Source organism: Mustela nigripes, chromosome 4 (assembly GCF_022355385.1).
Source record: "Mustela nigripes isolate SB6536 chromosome 4, MUSNIG.SB6536, whole genome shotgun sequence".
Taxonomy (NCBI): domain Eukaryota; kingdom Metazoa; phylum Chordata; class Mammalia; order Carnivora; family Mustelidae; genus Mustela; species Mustela nigripes.
In genome coordinates this window covers 163952972-163972318 of record NC_081560.1, presented here as the reverse complement: position 1 = coordinate 163972318, position 19347 = coordinate 163952972, and the positions used below count along the sequence as shown (strand labels likewise).

Below are 19347 nucleotides of genomic sequence, written 5' to 3'. Positions count from 1 at the left end.
TCCCCAGGACCCAGCTGTACTAACCGTTATTGAGGAAGGAGATGTTAGTAAAGATTTTGAAGAGATGTATAGTCATGAGCACACAAGTTCACAAACTCCCATCAGGTATGTTGGGGTTCTGGAGTCTCCTGTCCTCGGGCTTTGGTGAGGGTTCTTTCCCTGACACCCCGTTTCAGAGCACAGCCTCAGGGAGGCAGGGCAGGCTCCAGCTTCCTCCACTTGTTCCACATCCCCCCACTCTGTCAACCTTCCCCGCCCTGGCCTGTAACTAACTAACTAACTAATTAACTAACATTGAGTAATTTTGCTCCTTTCAAGAAGTTTTCCCACCTCCATCAGAAAACAAAAGGTGCTTAACTATGACATCCCACCCCTTCAGGAGGCCAGTCAAGACTACGATGATCACAATTTATATTTCTCTGACTTTAGCAACCTCTCAATCTGTGGTCAAGAGGAAAACAGAAAAAATGTTATCTTTTCCCATTTAAAAAGTGATTTCTCTCCTCAGGTGATTAATGCTTTCCCTGCACTTTTCCTTTCTTCCTGATTTGAATCCCATGTTCCTTGATTCTCTCTCTTTTTTTTTTTTTAGAAAGCAGCAGCTTCTTGAGAAGGCTCAGTGGAATTCTATGCCTGAGGTTGCCATATGCACTTGGTTTTTCCAGATTGTCTGAGTATCAGTTGCTTTGTTTTCAGGTTCCCTGGCACATAGTCACTTAGCAGAGCTGATACTTGCAAAGTGTAGTCATGGTGTTTTCCCTGACACAGCCACATACTTTCATTCATTCATTCATTCATTCAGAGGACATGTATGAGTCCTTGCTCAATGTAAAGGATACAAAAAATATATATAAGATACGGTTCATGACCTTGGCAGCTACAGTCTAGTCGGGAAGACACTAGGTCATCACACTGCATTGTGATGATTGCTGTGATTCAGTAAACTCTGGGGTAGGGGTGAGGAGCCTGGGGGAGGGTCCCTACTCTATGATCTTGGGACAATCAGGCAGGAGAGGCATTCCAGAGCCACCAAGGTGAGATGTAGTAAGGTTAGAAGTGGCACTGCCAGATGGAAAGAAATGGAAGCAAGTGAGGGGGCAGGGTGGATTGAGCAGAGAGCTGAAAGCCAAAAGCCAAGGCCAGTGGGGTGGGGAGGGACAGATCATGAAGGACCTTTGAACCATATCACAGAGTCTGGACTTTATTATCCTGGGAAGAACAAGGAGGCATTGAAGGGTTCTACTCAGGGAGTGGCAGGATTAGATTAAGAATGATCACCCGGGCTATAGCCTTAAGAGCTGGCTGCAGCAGGAGCAAGACTGAGTCAGTGAGAAGCCTGCTGAGGTGGCAGCCTGAACCTGGGCAGGGCAACATGACAGGGAAACAAATCAGTCATTTTCAGTGAATCAAAAGGAAGATTATCTGGGGTGAGCCTGACCTAATCAGATGAGCCCTTTACAAACAGTTTCTCTGGCTGCCTTGGGAGGAAGAAAGCCAACGGCTAGCTTGTGAACTGCCGATGGGGAGGAGCATCCCCTAGAAGCTGAGAATGCACCCAGACAACAGCTAGCAAGAAAATGGGGATCATAGCCCTACACCACAAGGAAATGAGTTGTGCCAATAATCTGAAGGAGCTTGGGCCAACACCTGAGGGCAGCCTTGTGAGACCAGAGCAGAGGATCCAGCCAAACCATGCCCAAACTTCTGCAACATAGTACATTTGTGCAGTTCTGAGTCTCTGATTTGTTGTGCAGTGAGAAATAGGCAGTTATGCAGCAATAGATTTGTTATGCAGTAACAAAAAAAGGAATATATAAACTATTTCATTTTTTTTCTGTAAATTAGGTTGGATATTAATAGTTAAAACACAAATAACCAGTTGTAGTCTTTGTACTGGGAGGTAGGGCCGACATGATCCCATCTCGAGTGAATGTGTAAAGCACAAAACAGGAAAAAACAAAACATTCTTTTTAAAGAAGAGGGCTGCTATAGTCAACTTGACCCAGGAGGTGACTGTGACATTTTCTCTCTCTAAAGGGACAGGTCTCTAACAGCAAGGACTTTAGGTTTTGGATAACTGTAGTGTCTTGCCTTGAATAACTCCCATTATTTGTACCAAATTGCTTCTCCCAAGACTGGGAACATGCACCATTGACAAAAAAACTAAAACAAGAGAGAAGGTAAAGGGTGTCCAGAGACTTTACAGACAGGATCGTTCTTCAAATGAGGGCTCTTCTCCTTTTCCCAAAGGTTTGAAAATCAATAAACAATGTGCAAGATCCCAGGCTCTTCCATCCACTCCAGGACACTTTGAAGGAAAACCAAGAGGAGGAGCCCTCGTAAATAGCCAAACAGTTTGAAATATGATTCTAAAACGCTTAGAACCCAATACAGTAGTGTCCAGTTTTCATCTGTTAGAGATCCAGGATAGCAATTCGTGTATTGATCTAGTCATCTGACGAACGTTGGGTCCCATTTATCAAGCAGACCCTGTGTTAAGAGTAGTGGAAGCAGTGGGTGAACCAGAGAGATGGGGTTCGTCCCTTTTTTGGAGTTAGAGGGATGTGGAGGAAGAGACAACAAAACAAGTTAATAAGCACATAAAAAGAATTAGTGTCTGAGAAAAGTGCTGAGAGAGGAAATGCCAGGGGTGGGGGACTATCTGAGATAGGACAGTTATGGACAACTTCTTTGAAGAAGTGATGTGTAAGGGATAAGAAAAAGGAAGGCTTACAGAGAACAGGAATAAAAGTTTTAGGCAGAAGAGACTGGCTGGTCCTAGCTGCATCTCTTTCTAAGGATGTGTGTGTGTGTGTGTGTGTGTGTGTGTGTGTGTGTTTAGCTTCCCCATCTATGATCTAACTTGCTAGAAGCCTAACCCAGCATAGGTCCAAGACACAGGATAGTGTCCAAACCACACTGAGTCTAGTCATAAGTGAACCAAAAAGATTCACTTTTTCCATGGCCACAGGGAACATCCCAGCCCGAACCAGCCATCTCAAAAACAAGGATCAAGAAAGTGGGACAGCCGCATGGCTTGGCACAAATCTGCTGTCAGACATCAAAGTTCATGTGTCCAGAATGTCCTCTTCACATATGTGGTACTATGATTTGTCTAAGACACATGTTTCCAGCACACACCAGGCACAACACTATAATGCCCACCTCTGTTCTGGAATATTACTTCATTTCTACTTTAACACTAAACTCATTCTGGCTATTAAACCATGAGTAAACATTCCCCCTGGGCAAATGCCTAAGCAAACATCAATTCTGTCTCTCCTCCCAAAAGTTAAATTCCACTTTTTATTTTTTCCCTCACTTTTTCTTATTCTTCCCCTCACTGAATGTATTGCCCTACTCTCCTTCCCCTCATGGATCTTTCCTTCATTCTCTTCCCCTCCCACCATTCCCTGCATGCCTTCACCCTCATCCCATCAAGTCCTTGGTCCAAGAGGGATATAGCAGCACTCATAAGGGGGGGGGGGCCTGGAGCCATTACAGAACAGGTGACAATCGTCGAGGAGAAGCCCTCTGGTGGGCTTTTTTTCTGCTGATATGCTGCTTCCCATTGCACAGTCCCAAGGAAGAGAACAACAAAATCATCACTTGGATCCATGCCTACCCCTCCACCCCCCAGGAAGAGGGACGAAAGACCTCTTTGCCTTGCTTTTAGAGAGTCCCATGTGGGGCCTTTGGAATGAAGAGTCCTTCCTGGGCATTAGATCAAAGGAGTCAAGTGAGTTTCCCTAATGCCTTCTGGACTCAGATGAAGTATAAATAAACTAAGAAAGGACCACAATTTTTATTGTATATCCAAATATTGTATTTTACAGGCTGTAGTTTATAACAGACTTCTATTTCATGGGCTGATAAAAAACATTTTTAAGTGGAGGGTGCTAAGGATGGAGGTTTGAGTCCTCCCCAGAATGCAAATTCTGAATTTGAAGCCATAATATGATGGCATTTGGAGATGGAGCCTGTGGGAGAGAACCAGGTCATGAGAGAGGGGCCCCCATGAATCGTGGGATTCATGTCCTTATGCGCAGAGGAAGGAGCTACCTTTTCTCTCTCTCTCTGCCCTGTGAGCCTACAACAAGAAGAAGGCCATTTACAAGCCAGGAAGCAAGTTCTCACCGGAATCAGCCAGGCTGACACGCTGATGGCAGACTTCCCAACCTCCAAAACTGGGAGAAATAAGCGTTTGTTGTTTAAGCCTATGGTAATTTGTTATAGCAGCTGTAGCAGACCAAGACGAAGGATATAGATAAAGGGCCCACTAACGTTCCCGTTTTCTATTAAGGACAATTGGAAAAATACAATTGCTATCTGTTATTGCCATTGATTTGTAAATGCTTTAATGCCAAAAATTAGGTAAGATATAATGTCAGGATAAAGGAGCTTATAAATCAAGTTATTTTTCTCACTTTGCTAGGGAACAGTAAATGTTTTGTCTTGGGCTGGCATTTGTGAACCAGTAGTTTATTTATTATTAAAGATTTTATATACTTATTTGTCAGAGAGAGAGAGAAAGCTCACAAGCAGGGGGAGCAGCAGGCAGAGGGAGAAGCAGGCTCCCCGCTGAGCAGGGAGCCAGATGCAGGACTCAATCGTGGGATCCTCACCTGAGCCAAAGGCAGGTGAACCACTGGCTGAACCACTCAGGCATCCCTGGACCAGTAGTTGAAAGATGGGACATTAGTGACTCAAATAACTAAATGTATAAGAGGAGTTTTCAGGCACGTCTGGATCCAGGTGCCGTAGGACTCTTTCTCCATTTCTTGATTTCATTATCTTCAGTGGTGATTTCATTCTCACATGGGCTTTCCCCATGAGGGGACCAGATGTCCATCAACAGCTTCAAGCTTGTATTTTACCAGCCTAGCAATGAACTATTGATTCTTGGTCCTGACTCGCAATAGCACAAATTGGGTTATGTGCCTGTCTCTGAAACTATCTTAATGACTCTAATTGGTCAGTCTGGGATCATATGCCCAACTCCTGGAAGGCAGAAGGGGGGCTAAGGGTGATTTATAGTATAGTTGACCCTTGAATACCATGGGGGGATCAGGGTGCCAACCCCCCTGCCCTGTGCAGCTGAAAATCGTGTATAACTTTTGACTTCCCAAAAGCTTAACTGCTAATAACCTACTGTTGACCAGAAGCCTTACCAATGAAATAGTTGCATTATGACATAGTAGCCATAAATAGTCAACACGTTTCATATGTTATATATACTGCATCCTCACAATAAAATAAACCAGAGAGAAGAAAACATTATTAAGAAAATCACAAGGAAGGGGTACCGGGTAGCTCGGTCAGTTAAGCGTCTGCCTTCACCTCAAGTCATGATCTCAGAGTCCTAAAATTGAGCCCTGCATCCGGCTCCCAAGGAGCCCGCTTCTCCCTATCCCTTTGCTCCTTCCCTGGCTTGTGCTCTCTCTCACCCATTCTCTCTTATAAATAAAATCTTAAAGAAAAATAAAAAGAAAACCATAAGGAAGAGAAAATACATTTATAGTACTCCACTGTATTTATTGGAAAAAATCTGCATATAAGTGGACCCATGCAGTTCAAGTCCATGTCCTTCAAGTGTCAACCATATAGGAGAGTTGGTTCCTATTTTTTTTTAATAAAAAACTTTCAAATAAAGAAGAATCAATGATCATAGACAAAAACAAAAGAACATGGCAATGTTATTAAATTCAAGAACAATTTTAATTTTACTATGACTCTTCAGTCAAGTGAATTCAATCATTCAACAAACATTTATTAAGTACACCTCTGTGCCAGGCACTCTGATAGGCAATAAGGATAGAATGACAAATTTGTAGTCCCTGCCTTCAACGAACTCACCATCTGTGAGGAGAGGGAGAGAATGATACTTTTTATGATAGTGTGTAAGCAATTGAAGGTCAGTCCCATCAAAGGTCAAAGAATCATAATCCCCCTTGTCATTCAGTCCTATTTTGGCTAATGCAGGCCTGACTTAGTACCATATGAAATCAGATGTCTCCTGACATCTCCTGTGAAACACTGTACACTAATTCAAACATAATTGTCATACAGGAGGTGGAGGTATGGGGGAATGTGAACTTGACCACAGTACAACAAGAAACAGCAATGTGGTCCAGCTGCTTAAACAGGCAATGCATTCCCAGACTGTGCTAGAAAAAGCACAGCATTACATCAAAAGAGCATAGCCCCACCAGGCCCCACAGGGGTCAGGCTTCCTCTGGAGTGTGGTATATAGTTCCTGGCACATATTCAGGAAAGACATTGAAGGTCATGACATCACTAAGCCTCATGGACTCACTAGGATAAAATATTGCCAAGGGAAGACAAATATGGCTAATTCAAAGCAAAGTTTTGAAATCAGTTGAGGGGGAGCCTACATTGCACAATGGAAAGACTTTGGTACTGACAGATGCTGGTTTGAATCCTAGCTTTGTCCTCTACAAGCTCTGTTTTCTTGGGCAAATCAGGTATTCCCAAGGTGTGGGTAAAGAATTATGCGTAGTACTCAAGATGTTTTTCAGGATAACTCAGGTGGTTCAGGAGTGGATTTTAGGTTATGCTCTGACCCAATAATCACTTGGCAAAAATCACTTAGTGAAAAAGTTGTTCTCTTATCAATTTCTTTAGATCCTTCTGAATATGTCAAGCAGAAAGTTTCTGTTTGGTGTTAACTTTCTAACACTGGCTAGTTTCATTTTTTTAATGAATTATTTTTATTAACATATAATGTATTATTTGCCCCAAGGGTACAGGTCTGTGAATTGTCAGGCTTACACACTTCACAGCACTCACCATATCACATACCCTCCCCAATTTTTTTTAACAAACGCAGAGTAGACCTCACACTCAGAATTAGAATTTACTAACAGTTTTATTTCCACAATTACCTTCTATGAATTACAGTCTATACTGGCTTTGTATTTATGGGAGTGGCACACAGTTTCTCTTAAAAAACAAAGTGATGGCTCCGTAGCTCAGGGGTTAGAGCACTGGTCTCGTAAAAAACAAAGTGAGTAAATTTAAATAAAAACATTAAACAAAAAAAATAGCAAGGTAGTATGCCATTTCATCAAGAATGTGATGATGGTTTTTTGAGAGTACCAGATTACAGCAAAAAGTAGCACAGGAACGACTGAAGTGTGGGAAGTGTGGGAAGCACTAGGCAAGCGAGGGACTCAACCTCGCAGAGCCTCAGGGCCTCATTTACAAGCTAAGGATTACAATAACTTCCTGGCTGGATTATTGTCATGATACCTGCTAGGAAAAAACAACCAATATTATTTGGAAAAGGAAAAGATAAGCTTGTTTATCTTGCTTCATTAATGCAGACAACCAGGAAAAGAAAAGAAAGATGATTTATAAATTTATAAAATACATTGGGGCGCCTGGGTGGGTCAGTGGGTTAAAGCCTCTGCCTTCGGCTCAGGTCATGATCCTGGGGTCCTGGGATCGAGCCCCACGTTGGGCTTTCTGCTCCACGGAGAGTCTGCTTCCTTCCTCCTTTCTGTCTCTGCCTGCCTCTCTGCCTACTTGTGATCTCTTTCCTGTGTCAAGTAAATAAATAAAATCTTTTAAAAAATTTATAAAACACTTTGTAAAAATTGATTCTATTCAAATGAATCTATTTTTCAGGTGATAAATATTTTTCCAACCAATGGAAGGGAAAAAAAATATATGGTAGGCTCTTAACTGAAGGCCAGGTCTCAATAAACATTTACTATAAAATTGTTTTCATGGGGCACCTCGGTGGCTCAGGCGGTTAAGTGTCTGACTCTTGATTTCTGCTCAGGTCATGATCTCAGGGTTGTGAGATGGAGCCCTGTCAGGCGTCACACTTAGCTGCTTGAGATTCTCTCTTTCCCCCTCTCTGTGCCCTTCCTCCCTGCTCTCTCTCTCTCTAAAGTAAATAAATCTTTAAAAAAAAGAAAGAAAGTAAAATAGTCTTCATTTTTTCAGCTTCCCTTTTCCTTCCACTCTCTCCTTCCACATCCCCAGATACCTTCTCTCTTGTCTTCTCATGAAAATAGTAAAAAATAGAATATCACTTAGATATATAAAAGAATGAATTTTTTTCCCCCAAAGTATTACCTCAACTAAGCACTTGCATTTTAAGGTAGATTTGTTTACCTATTTGATTTTTACTTCTAATTATGAAGGATTCTTTATTCCTCATTAAACCAAATTCAAGCTAGCCTAAATAGGAAGAGAAGGAGCCTATAGGAAACACTGTATCCATATATAAGAAGAGCCTTAAAGATACACATGATAGGGTCTTTTCTTAGAACTCAGAAATTTCCTTACAAGGTCTTTCTCTTCCACAAAGAACAAACCAGGGGTTGGCTTTCCTCTTACCCTCTAGGGTCTATGCCTAAATGGAACCAAATGGCCTCTGAGGTCTTCTTACAGGAATTGACCTGGTCCTAGTACTAGACAGATGCCTTCTCCCCAGAATCAACCTGATTCCTCCTCTAAGAGAGCATACCTCCCCAGCCCTCCCTTGCTCCATCCAACCTGAGTCCTCTCCTTTCTGTCCTGGGGCATTCTGTCATCATTTTGATGAAAGATTAATAATATTTCCAAGTGATGTTTCTTCCTTCTCTGACATCATGGAATGCAGAGCTATAGATATGGTATATCTATACAATGAAATATTATGCAGCCATCAAAAAACCCCAGAATTTTGCCATTTGCAATGACATGGATGGAACCAGAGGCTATTATGCTAAGCAAAATAAGTCAATCAGAGAAAGACAATAATCATATGATCTCACCGATAGGAATTTGAGAAACAAGACAGAGGATCATAGGGGAAGGGAGAGAAAAATGAAATAAGATGAAACCAAGGAGGGAGACAAACCATAAGACACTCTTAATCTCAGGAAACAAACTGAGTAGAGGAGGGTGGGAGGGTTGGGGTGGCTGAATGATGGACACTGGGGAGGGTATGTGCTATGGTGAGCGCTGTGAATTGTGTAAGACTGATGAATCACAGACCAGTACCCCTGAAACAAATGATACATTAAATGTTAATTTTTTTAAATTGCAGTTTAAATAGTAAAAAAAAATGCAGCTCTATGCCTTCTATATTATCTCATGAAGACATTAAAACACATTTTTGATGTGGGAAACAAAAGCAGAAGAAAAATTACTAAATTTCCTTACTACTTACAACCCACTGACAAGTCCTTGAAATAAGCAGGGTGACATTCCTCTAGGAACTCAGCTGCCTTGTTGTTAATACTTTGCTAAAGGCAAAAGCCAATCTTAACCCAATCCCCAGGATCCCGTAAGTCTACTTTAACATATAAAAATGTCTTTGGGGCAACTGGGTGACTCAGTCAGTTGAGCATCTGCCTTCAGCTCAGGTCATGATCTCGGGGTCCTGGGATCGAGCCGTGTGTTCAGTGGGGAGCCTGCTTCTCCCTCTCCTACTGCCTTCTGCTTCCCCTGCTTGTGCTACCTCCTACCCCTTCTCTCTGTCAAATAAAATCTTTTAAAAAAAATGTCTTTGGAACCTTCATCTTTACCCCCCCCAAGATACATGTTGACAATCATCCTCCAAGCATATGACCCACTGATAGACATCTGAAGAGCCTCATGACTGAGTTTTTAGTAAACAGTAATAGCTAGCCCCTTCAGGATCCTGGAAACCTTGTTTCCAAAATACCTGCCAGTCTTCTGCTACCTCTAACCCCCTCCCAGCTTGAAAGTATATAATGGGGTCACTTCCCATGCCCCCAGTGCAGCTTCTCTTTCTGCCCACGGGTCCTGTCCCTGTGCTTGAATAGAATCACATTTTTGTACCAAAGACATCTCAGGAATTCTTTCTTGGCTGTTGGCTCAGGACCTCACCAACGTTAAAAAACTACATCATCTTTAATAACAAATAGGAATATGTTATTTTATCTGCACTTTTTCTTTTTCAGTGCTGGTCCCCTGGCTATTCTAAGATGAACAGATGACTTGCACCGCGAGCAAGGCCAACTTAGTTTCAGCAGCTTGCTGCTTTCACAGCTTGCCATCACTAGCAACAGCTTGTGGCTGTGACGTGACACATTCCAGAAGGAAGCCAGGGGGAGTTGGCTTTGATTTGGGGCCAAACCATGCCAAACTGTTAGTGATATCATCCATCATAGCAGTAGCAGACAATTTAGAGGCTGTATGTCCTGACAGGTTTAGGTTCAGACATGAGAGACCAAAAAATGACACATGCCCTGCCCCGCCCCACTGCTCGTGCTCCCTCTCTCAAATAAATCTTTTAAAAAGTTCAGGTTGATTTGAGTGTAAAGACATTCAAAATTATCTTCTTTTTAACATGAAATGCCTGGGGCACCTGGGTGGTGCAGTTGGTTGGGCTTCCAGTTCCTCGTTTCAGCTCAGGTGGTGATCTGGGGTCCTGGGATCCAGTCCCTGGGGGGACCCTGGGCTCCATGCTCCCCATAGAGTCTACATCGGACTCTGCCTTTCCCTCTGCCCATGCACTCTTTTTCTCTCTGGAATAAATAAATCTTTAAAACAACAACAACACAACGAAATGCTTAAGGGGTGCCTGGGTGGCTTAGCTGGTAAGGCGACCTACTCTTGGATTCCAGTTGGGTCATGATCTTGGTGGTGAAATCAAGGCCCTCCTGGGGCTCGCCCTCTGGCCCAGTCTGCTCAAGGCTCTCTCTCTCTCCCTCTCCATGCCTTGCTGTCCCTCCCTCCCCCCGGCATTCTCTCTCTCTCAAACAAATAAATAGATAAATAAATAAAATATTTAAAATGAAATGCTCAAGTTCTATTTAATGCTGATTTCATATGACATACTTGACCCTGTCCAAGAAACATTAAAAAGTATATGCAGAAAACACAAAATTGTGGTTAAGGAAATAGTAACAGTGTTTTCAAAAATAAGGGCCATAAGTTTGCAATGTTAATGACTTATTCTTAAGAAGAGAAGTCCCTATTTTACAGACAAATGAAGTATTTGTTAACAATTTTGACAAAACCCAGAGTATCGATATTTTACCAGAGAGTTTTCTGCCCACAATGTTGACATGCAGCAAAAAGGAGGAGGGGAATCGTAGGGCTGTTCCTCAAAAAATGAAACCTAGAATTACCACGTGATCCAGCAATTCTATTTCTGGATGTATACGGAGAGAACCGAAGGCCGGGTTTCAAACACATATTTGTGTGTACGTCCATGTTCACAGCAGCATGACTCACGGCAGTCAAAGAGTAGAGGCAAAGCTTGGATGGAACAAGTCCCCTGACACAGGAATGCATGAACAGAAGGTTCTATCATACAACGGATACTACTATGCTAAGGGAGTCCCAAAAGGACAGATAGAAGATTCCACTAATAGGAGGGATCTGGAGTAGTCAGATTCATGGAGACAGAAAGTGGAATGGAGGTTGCCCGTGGCTTGGTGGAGAGAAAAGAGGAGTTAGTGTCTGATGAATACGATTTGGGTCTGGGGAGATGAAAAAGCTGTGGGTTGGGTGGTAGTGATGATCGCCCAACCGTGTGAATGTACTTAATGCTACAGAATCGTCCACTTAAAAATGGTTAAAATGCCGAAGTTTTAGGTTACGTAACGTATATTTCACCACAAGGGAAGGAGAAGGGAAATCCCATGAACATTTCTGAAATAGAGGTTGCTCTGTGATGGACACACAGGGAGAGACTTGTTGAATTTCTTCGCCATCGCCTGGGTAGCTCCCAGAAACGTGAGGCGCACGAATTCAGACAACACGCCGGCAGAGTGACTCTGTGGCCTTGAAGACGCAAAGGGAATCCTGCGAGGATTCACGGGCAAGTTGAAAGCCTTCTCTCAGCCCTGACCGGTTCTCGCATTCTGTTGTTCGTCACTTTTAAATTCTCAGAGCTGTCCCGAGAGACTCTCCTCAGGGAAAAATGGGACGGACCGGAGCGGACGCCAACTCTGCCTGCTGTGAGGAAAACTGCCTCGGGCGGGGGAAGGGGAGGCCCGCACCGCCGGCAGGAACCCAGCGGGCCTTCGCTCAGAGGAATTTCGCCTTTTTTCTAGGCTGGAAGGCCGTGTGGGGCCGGGGACTCGCACTGAGCCCAGGCGGCACGCAGGGCCCAACGACCGGCGAGCGGCGGGCGCCGGGCCCTGGGACCCGTGCCTCAGTTTCCCCGGCCAGAGGCCCTCCGAGCGCCGCCCCCTCTGACTCCGCGGGGCGGGCGGGCCGCCAGGGGGCGCGAACGCGGGGCGGGCGCCCGGAGGTGGGCGCGCGGGGACCGAAGATCCCCCGGGCCGCGCGGCCGCGAGAGGCGGAAGCCTGGGCGGGAGGCGGGAGGCGGGGCGGCCGCGCTGAGTCACACCGGATCGGCCCGCCCGCCGCTTCCAGGGGCGGAGGTGACAGCGGCCCGGGACGGGCGGCCGCAGCTGCCCGCCGCGCCGAGGGACCGCTGGGCGGCGGAGAGCAGGTCAGGGGCCGGGCAGGGAGCTCGAGTCGTGGACCCGGTGCGGCGGGCTGAGGGGACCCGCGCCCAGAGGGACGCGCCGCGCGGCCGGGCCTGCGCCACCCTTGCCCCGCGGCGGCCGCTGCCCCGGCCGGGAGCCCCCGGGTGGGGGACGGGGAAGGAGGTGCAGAGCGCCGGCCCTCCTCGCAGCCCGGGTCAGGTCCGGCCGTGTGAGGTCCCCGCCGGGGCGGGGGGAGAGGCTGGGCGGCCGGCAGTCGGGGGGACGCGGATGTGGGCTTTTGAGACGGTGTCAAGCCCCGGGCTCTTTTCACTGCACCGCCCTGCCACTCGGGCAACGAGGCGGAATCTGAGAGCTGGAAAAGAATTCAGCACGAGCCCAGCCCCCCTGTTTTACAGATGAAGAAATATTCTGGCTTGCTCAAAGTCACATCCAGGCGGTCTCGGAGTCGGTGATTCTGTGTCAGGGAGGCAGGGAGGGATGATTTCCGAAGCAAGACTAAGTAAGACCAGTTGGGCTAGAGATGCAGGTTTGGTTATGCTGGACTTTTGCTGTCACTCACGGACCCCCGCATTCCTGCCACAGGTATTGATGTCCACCAGGCATCAGTTTCTCCAAGCACTTAACCACGAGGAGGGTGACGGTGCCGTCCTTTGCATAAAGGAATACTGGGGTTATGAACTGCCCAGGTCTGCGGCGGATCAGGCGCTGTGGAGACCTCTTGGGGTGTAGAGTTAATTTTTTAAATGCAGAAAAAAACCCACTTTAAATGCAGTCTCATTATCCTTTATTGTCTCTCATTTATGCAATGATGAAGGGCCCTCGCACCGTTATTCTGTTATATTGGTAACTTGCCTATTTTACAGTAATATGCACAGCTTATGTTGGAAGACTTTCTTTTCCTAATTATTGATGCTGTGATACGTGGCAAGCCAGTGGTAGGCTAAATGTTTAGGGTCTGAGCCTAGTTAAGCTCTGATTGTTTGCAAAGGGGGAGTTCCAGGGGGAGAGTGGGACTGATTAATTCCTGGTCTTATTTGGCATTTGGTAGACTAAAAAGTACCTGACCACATACAGGTGTGCTTTCTTAGTGCCGCATTTATTACCCATCAGAAATAGATTCCAGGTGATAAGCAAGTTAGTTTATCCCTCAGCACCTGTTTTTCTCTAAATTATTGAATTAAAGGATCTCCAGCCCCCTCGGAACTCCTGATTTTTCCATGTTAATTTGAAACATATGTCACTAATTGTGACAAAAATTTTAATAAAACAAGTCACCTTATCAGCGTTGGCCTAACATAAGTGTGGAAGCGATTTTTCAAATTACTTCAGTGTTAAATTCACTTAAATTCAGAGATTGGAATGGATTGCTTTGTGAGGATAGCTAAAATCTGACTTGGGAATGGGATGTGTGGGCTGCACAGATAACTTCTGCAATAAGCTGAGAACATTCTGCCTCAGGAAATGTGATAAGATATCTTTTATATAGGAGGCATATTGTGTGTGTATTTGGCTGAGATAGAATAAGAATTGTTACAGTCTGTCCAAATATGTGCAAGTTATTTATTTTGTCTTGCGGCCCCAAAGCAGAGCATTTTCCCACTTCTGGTTTCTTCTGGAGCTTTCCGAGTGGCCCTTTTTCCTGCAGAGACCCTTTCCCGTTCCTCTTTCATTCACATTGCATTTCAGAGCCTCCTGCAAGCACTAATCGCTGATCGAGCTTTACGCTGCTTCGAATATGACAAATCCCAATTCTTGAGTCACTACTTATGAACTCCTAAGGGTGGGTGTTCATTTTTAGAACATAGTGCAAGAATCCAGGAGGCTCTGGCTCTGAAAAAGGGTTAAGTGGACTGTGCTTAGATTTTTATCTTTGGTGTTACTTGAAGGCTGCAGTATGGGAAGGCTCCCCGGCCAGCAAACTCACTTATCTCTGCCTCAGAAGGAAATCCTTTCTGCAGAATGCCTGGGGAATCTTCAAGTGTGTTATTGTTCTCAACCCTCCCACTTTACAGTGTTGGGCTAAAATAAGCAAAAAGCTGTTTTTCAAATTTCAGATACTTCAGTGATTTTTGTTGTAGATACTTGTTATATTGGAATTTTTTAAATGATAGGAGCAACTACAATAAAATGCAAATGGAGACTTGCAAAGCTATTGCCAGGTATAAGACTTGAATCATTTTCTAGGTTTATTATTGTTTCTGAAGTCAGTGTATTACCTACAGAATAGCATTGTTACAGGCTTATCTGCTCTGAAATTCTCAGCTCTGCTGGGTTTTTAGCTAAAGCATCCTGAAAATTCATTCAGAGTTACATATGAAAAGTTTCACAACAACAATCTAATTACTATTAAATAGTTTCTTACGTTCGGCTTAGGAATACATCTGGATAAACTAATTTTCAAGATTGGATAACATAGCTTGTGGGTCAGGTGTTAATTATGAGATACCAGGGACATCTGGCTGGCTCAGCCTGTAGAGCATGCGACTCTTAATCTCAGGATTGTGAGTTCAAACCCCACGTTGTTCATAGACCTTACTTTAAAAAAATTATGAGAGTTAAGCCGCTGCCTTTGGCTCAGGTCGTGATCTCAGGGTCCTGGGATCGAGTTCCGCATCGGGCTCTCTGCTCGGCAGGGAGCCTGCTTCCTCCTCTCTCTCTCTGCCTGCCTCTGCCTACTTGTGATCTCTCTCTCTCTCTCTCTGTGTTAAATAAATAAATAAATAAATCTTAAAAAAAAAATTGAGATATTAGACTTTTGCCTGGAAAGACAGAGACCTAAAGTAATCGCCATAAAATAAGATCACAGAACAGCTCTATACTGAAAAAAGCCCTTAACTTTTGGTTGGGTGCTTTATCCTCAATGCTGTAAAAGCCAGAGGAGATAAAATGAACATAGAGTAGCTCAAATGTATTCTTTTATTTTTAGGTGTTAGGGATTACCCAAGGACCCAATCACCAAGAACCGAGACAGCACAGCAGAGCAAATAGGGCATTGTGCTAGGGGGCTGAGGTCTGCAGTTCTGATTTGTCCATTCACTACATTAAGCACCTGTGTCTACCAGGCGCTATTCGGAGGTTCTGGGGATAGAGCCCCAAATGAAACAGACAGAGCCCCATGGAAAGGCGGTAGCATTGCAGTATGCGGCAGACAAATCAAACTGCGAATGGGTAGATGGTCACATGCTCATCATGCTCTGGAGAACTTTAAAGAGGTGTAAACAAGAGGAAAGAGTAAGTATGTGGGGGGTGGGCAGGATTGACTTTATTAATACAGAGAGGTCAGAGAAGGCCTCTGCTAAGGTCACTTTTGATCCAGGCCTGGAAGGAATTGAGACTGTGAGGGTGGAGGGGACAGAAGGATGAGCAAGTTCCTGGCCCAGATGCTGAGCCTGTTTGGCATGCGTGAGGGCTGGCGAGGTCCTAGCGGCCCGGCAGTGCCACGGTGGGCGAGGGTGAGGTGGCAGCAGAGGAGAGGAGGTGGGAGTGGGAAGGGGCGCATCAGTGTAGCCCATTGTAAGGACTTTGACCTTTGCTCTGAGTGAGGGGGAAGAGGCCATTAGAGGGTTTTGAACAGAGCTGTTCATGATGACTTCAGTTTGACAGCGTCACTCTGGCTCCTGGGCAAGAGCAGAAGGGGGACAGAGCTCAGAGTCAGAAACACCTTCCCTTTCATACTAGTGTGTGACCCTAAACCATAACTCTTCTTGGGGCCTTAGTTTCCTCATCTGTAGGATGACCAGGTCCCTTCGAGCTCTAGAATTTTAAGATTCTAAGTAGCGTGGAGCTCGGGGATATGAAGAGTTTCTAAAAGTAAAGAGCTTCAGATGACCTGGAAACTTGACTCAGACCCTCCTTTAGCTGAATCCCTCAAATCAAGAGATAATCAGTCTTCTCACTCAGGTTGTCAGGTCCTGGGAACTAAAATAGTTTCGTGAATATTCGCTGCTGATCCCTTTAGTGCTCTGCTGATCCCTGAATTTTCTCTTCCTGCTTGAAAGAGGATGAAGAGCTGTTACTCATCAACAGAGCTGGCAACCAAAGTAGCTTTTGTTGTTAGGAAAGTTGGAAACTTTGGGAAGGAAACAATTCTAATTTTATATTTATCATGGGTCATTCGAATTTTTCTTTCTTTCTTTTTTAACAGGGAGGAGGCTGAAAGATTTGTTTTTAATTCTCTTAGCCCCTTCCCATTCACCTTATGTCGCATAGATACTCATTCTAATGCATGGAATGTGTTTCTTTTTATCTGTGTAGGATCTTGTTTGTTTTATGTGTGTTTTAATTTATAAAACTGTGTTTCATTTTGCTGCCTTTTTCTCTAAATACTGGTTTGAAGATCCATATGTTTCTACATGTACATCCATTTCTGTGTGTACATCGTTTTTAATTAATGCATTATACTCCATGCCATGCGCTCAAACCCTAGTTTTTCGTATCTGTCTGCGTGATAGACACTTGGGTTGTCCTTCCGTCCTCACATATGTGTTGCTGCAGGGACCATCTTCATACCTATCCATTTATAAAGCTGCATAATAGTTACTCAGAAGGGAATCGCTGGGCTATAGGCTGGCACATAATAAATTTTTTTTTTTTTTTTTTTTTTTTTTTTTTTTAGTGATTTAATTTTTTTTTTTTTTAAATTTTTTATTTTTATAAACATATATTTTTATCCCCAGGGGTACAGGTCTGTGAATCACCAGGTTTACACACTTCACAGCACTCACCAAATCACATACCCTCCCCAATGTCCATAATCCCACCCCCTTCTCCCAAACCCCCTCCCCCCGGCAACCCTCAGTTTGTTTTGTGAGATTAAGAGTCACTTGGGTGGCACATAATAAATTTGATTAAATAGTGGTAGGTTCCTCTCCGCGTTGGCTGCCAGAAGTGTTGGAGACTTCCTACGCTCCCCTGTCCTGCCAGCACTCAGCTTTATCCAATTCTCCATCTTTCCTGGTCTCGGAGGTACAAAGTGATCTCTTGCCATTTTAATTTGTGTTTCTTTGCTTACAAAAGATTGCGAGCATCTCTTATATATACAGCTCCTTCTGTAAATTGCTTATGCAGATCTTTGACCAGTTTCTATTGCAGTTGCTATCTGCATTGTTCATATTTAGACTGCAGATGTCTTCTCTTTGGGCATCTGCTAATTTTGTCTGTCTTTTTTTTTTTGAAGTTTTATTTATTTGAGAGAGAGAGAGAGTGTGTGTGTGTGTGAATGTGTGCTCACGCAAGCACGCAAGAGAGGGGCCGGGGCAGAGAGAATCTCCAGCCAACTCCCTGCTGAGCACGTAGCCTGACTTCTTGGGGTCCATCTCATGACCCTGAGATCAGGACCTGAGCCAAAACCAAGAGTCAGTCCCTTAACCGACTGAGCCACCCAGGGGCCCCTCTTTGTTGTCCTTTGATCAAACGTTCTTAATTTGATGTAATCAAATAAATTCTTTGACGTGTTTAATACTTGTCGAGTTTGAAGAAGCCCCTCTCAATCCCTGGGTCATAGCAATTTCTTTAATTCAACTAGAACCCATGTTGTGTAGGGATCCAGTCCTATTATTCTTCATTTAATGTGACAAATTTTCCAGTAATATCTCCAAAAGCATCCATGTTTTCCTCCATTGAATTGTGGTATCTTTTGTCTCATCTATGGTTTCTGTGGATATACTGGTCTGTTCGAAGCCTCTGTTCTGTTCATTAGTCTGTCAGTTACTGCTACATGTTTTATTGCAATGATTTTTATAGATTTTATAATATGTTCTCATGATGGGCACAGCAAGTGCCCCATCTATATTCTTCATCTTTAAGTTTAATTAGCTACTCCTGGACCATTATTTTTCTATATAAAATTTGGAATCATGTTTATAAATTCCTCAAAAATTCTATTTTTAAGGAACTTTTACTTGGATTACATTGAATTTATAAATTATTTGGGAGAAGCTTGACATCTTTTTGATATTAACTCATTTCCTCCAAGAGCATGTAATGTGTCTCTCCATTTATTCAGCACTTTTTAAAAGAATTTTTGTTTGATTTGGAAATAATTTAGAACTAGCAGAAGAGTTCTAAGGTTAGTACAAAGAGCTCCTGTATGTCTCTCACCTAGATTCACCAAATGTTAGCATTTTGCCATATTTGCTTTATTACTCCCTCTCTGCATTTCTATGCATGGTTTTTTTCTGACCCATTTGAATTTGTTACATCATGCCCTTTTATCTCTAAATACTTCATCAGCTAATTTTTAAATCCTTTATTAGAACTTTAAGTTTTTTCTCCATAAAGGTCTAGGAAGGTGTTTTGGTTAAACTAATTTCTAATTATTTCATAGTTTTGCTGCTGTTGTGAATCATATCTCTATTTTCTCTATTTTCTTAAAATTGGTAGTTTAAGAGAAAGAGTGTTGACTATTAGCATGCTTATTTTGTATCTGACAGCCTTTCTTCCCCATCTTATTCAAATAGTTGATTTCTGGGTTTCCCCCACTGTTCCCACTATTCTCATTTTTTCCTCGCTATTAATTACAAGTCCTTGAAAATAGTGCTAGTTTTGTAGCTTCTTACCCATCCTTATACATCTTATTTCTTTATCTTTCCTTGCAGCAGCTGCCAGAATTTCCAGGACTATTTCAAAACAGTTGCTATGCTAGTAGGTGCCTTTGTCTGGCTTTCAGTCTTAAAGAGAATGAGTCCAGCGTTTTTCCATTTCATATACCGTTTGTTTTGGATTTTAGATGTGCCTTTCTCCAGTTAGGGTGTTCTCCTCTGTTCCTAGTTTACTGAGCATTTTCATCATAAATGGGTATTAAGCCTTATAGATACTTTTTCGGATTTGTCTCCAAAGAAGTAAGATGGCATCAAGAGGGTGCCTATGGAAAGCCTTAGCCTCTGCTAAGGTTAAATTT

General features: G+C 43.7%; 1 protein-coding gene across 1 annotated transcript in view; it reads left to right on the top strand.

Annotated features, from left to right (window-relative positions):
* Positions 1-12302: 12302 nt before the first annotated feature.
* DNMBP (dynamin binding protein) overlaps positions 12303-19347 on the top strand; it is a 104888-nt gene continuing 97843 nt past the window's right edge. The window contains exon 1 of the mRNA XM_059398334.1: positions 12303-12451. The gene's annotated coding sequence lies outside the window, so the exon portion shown is untranslated. The remainder of the gene's footprint in view (positions 12452-19347) is intronic.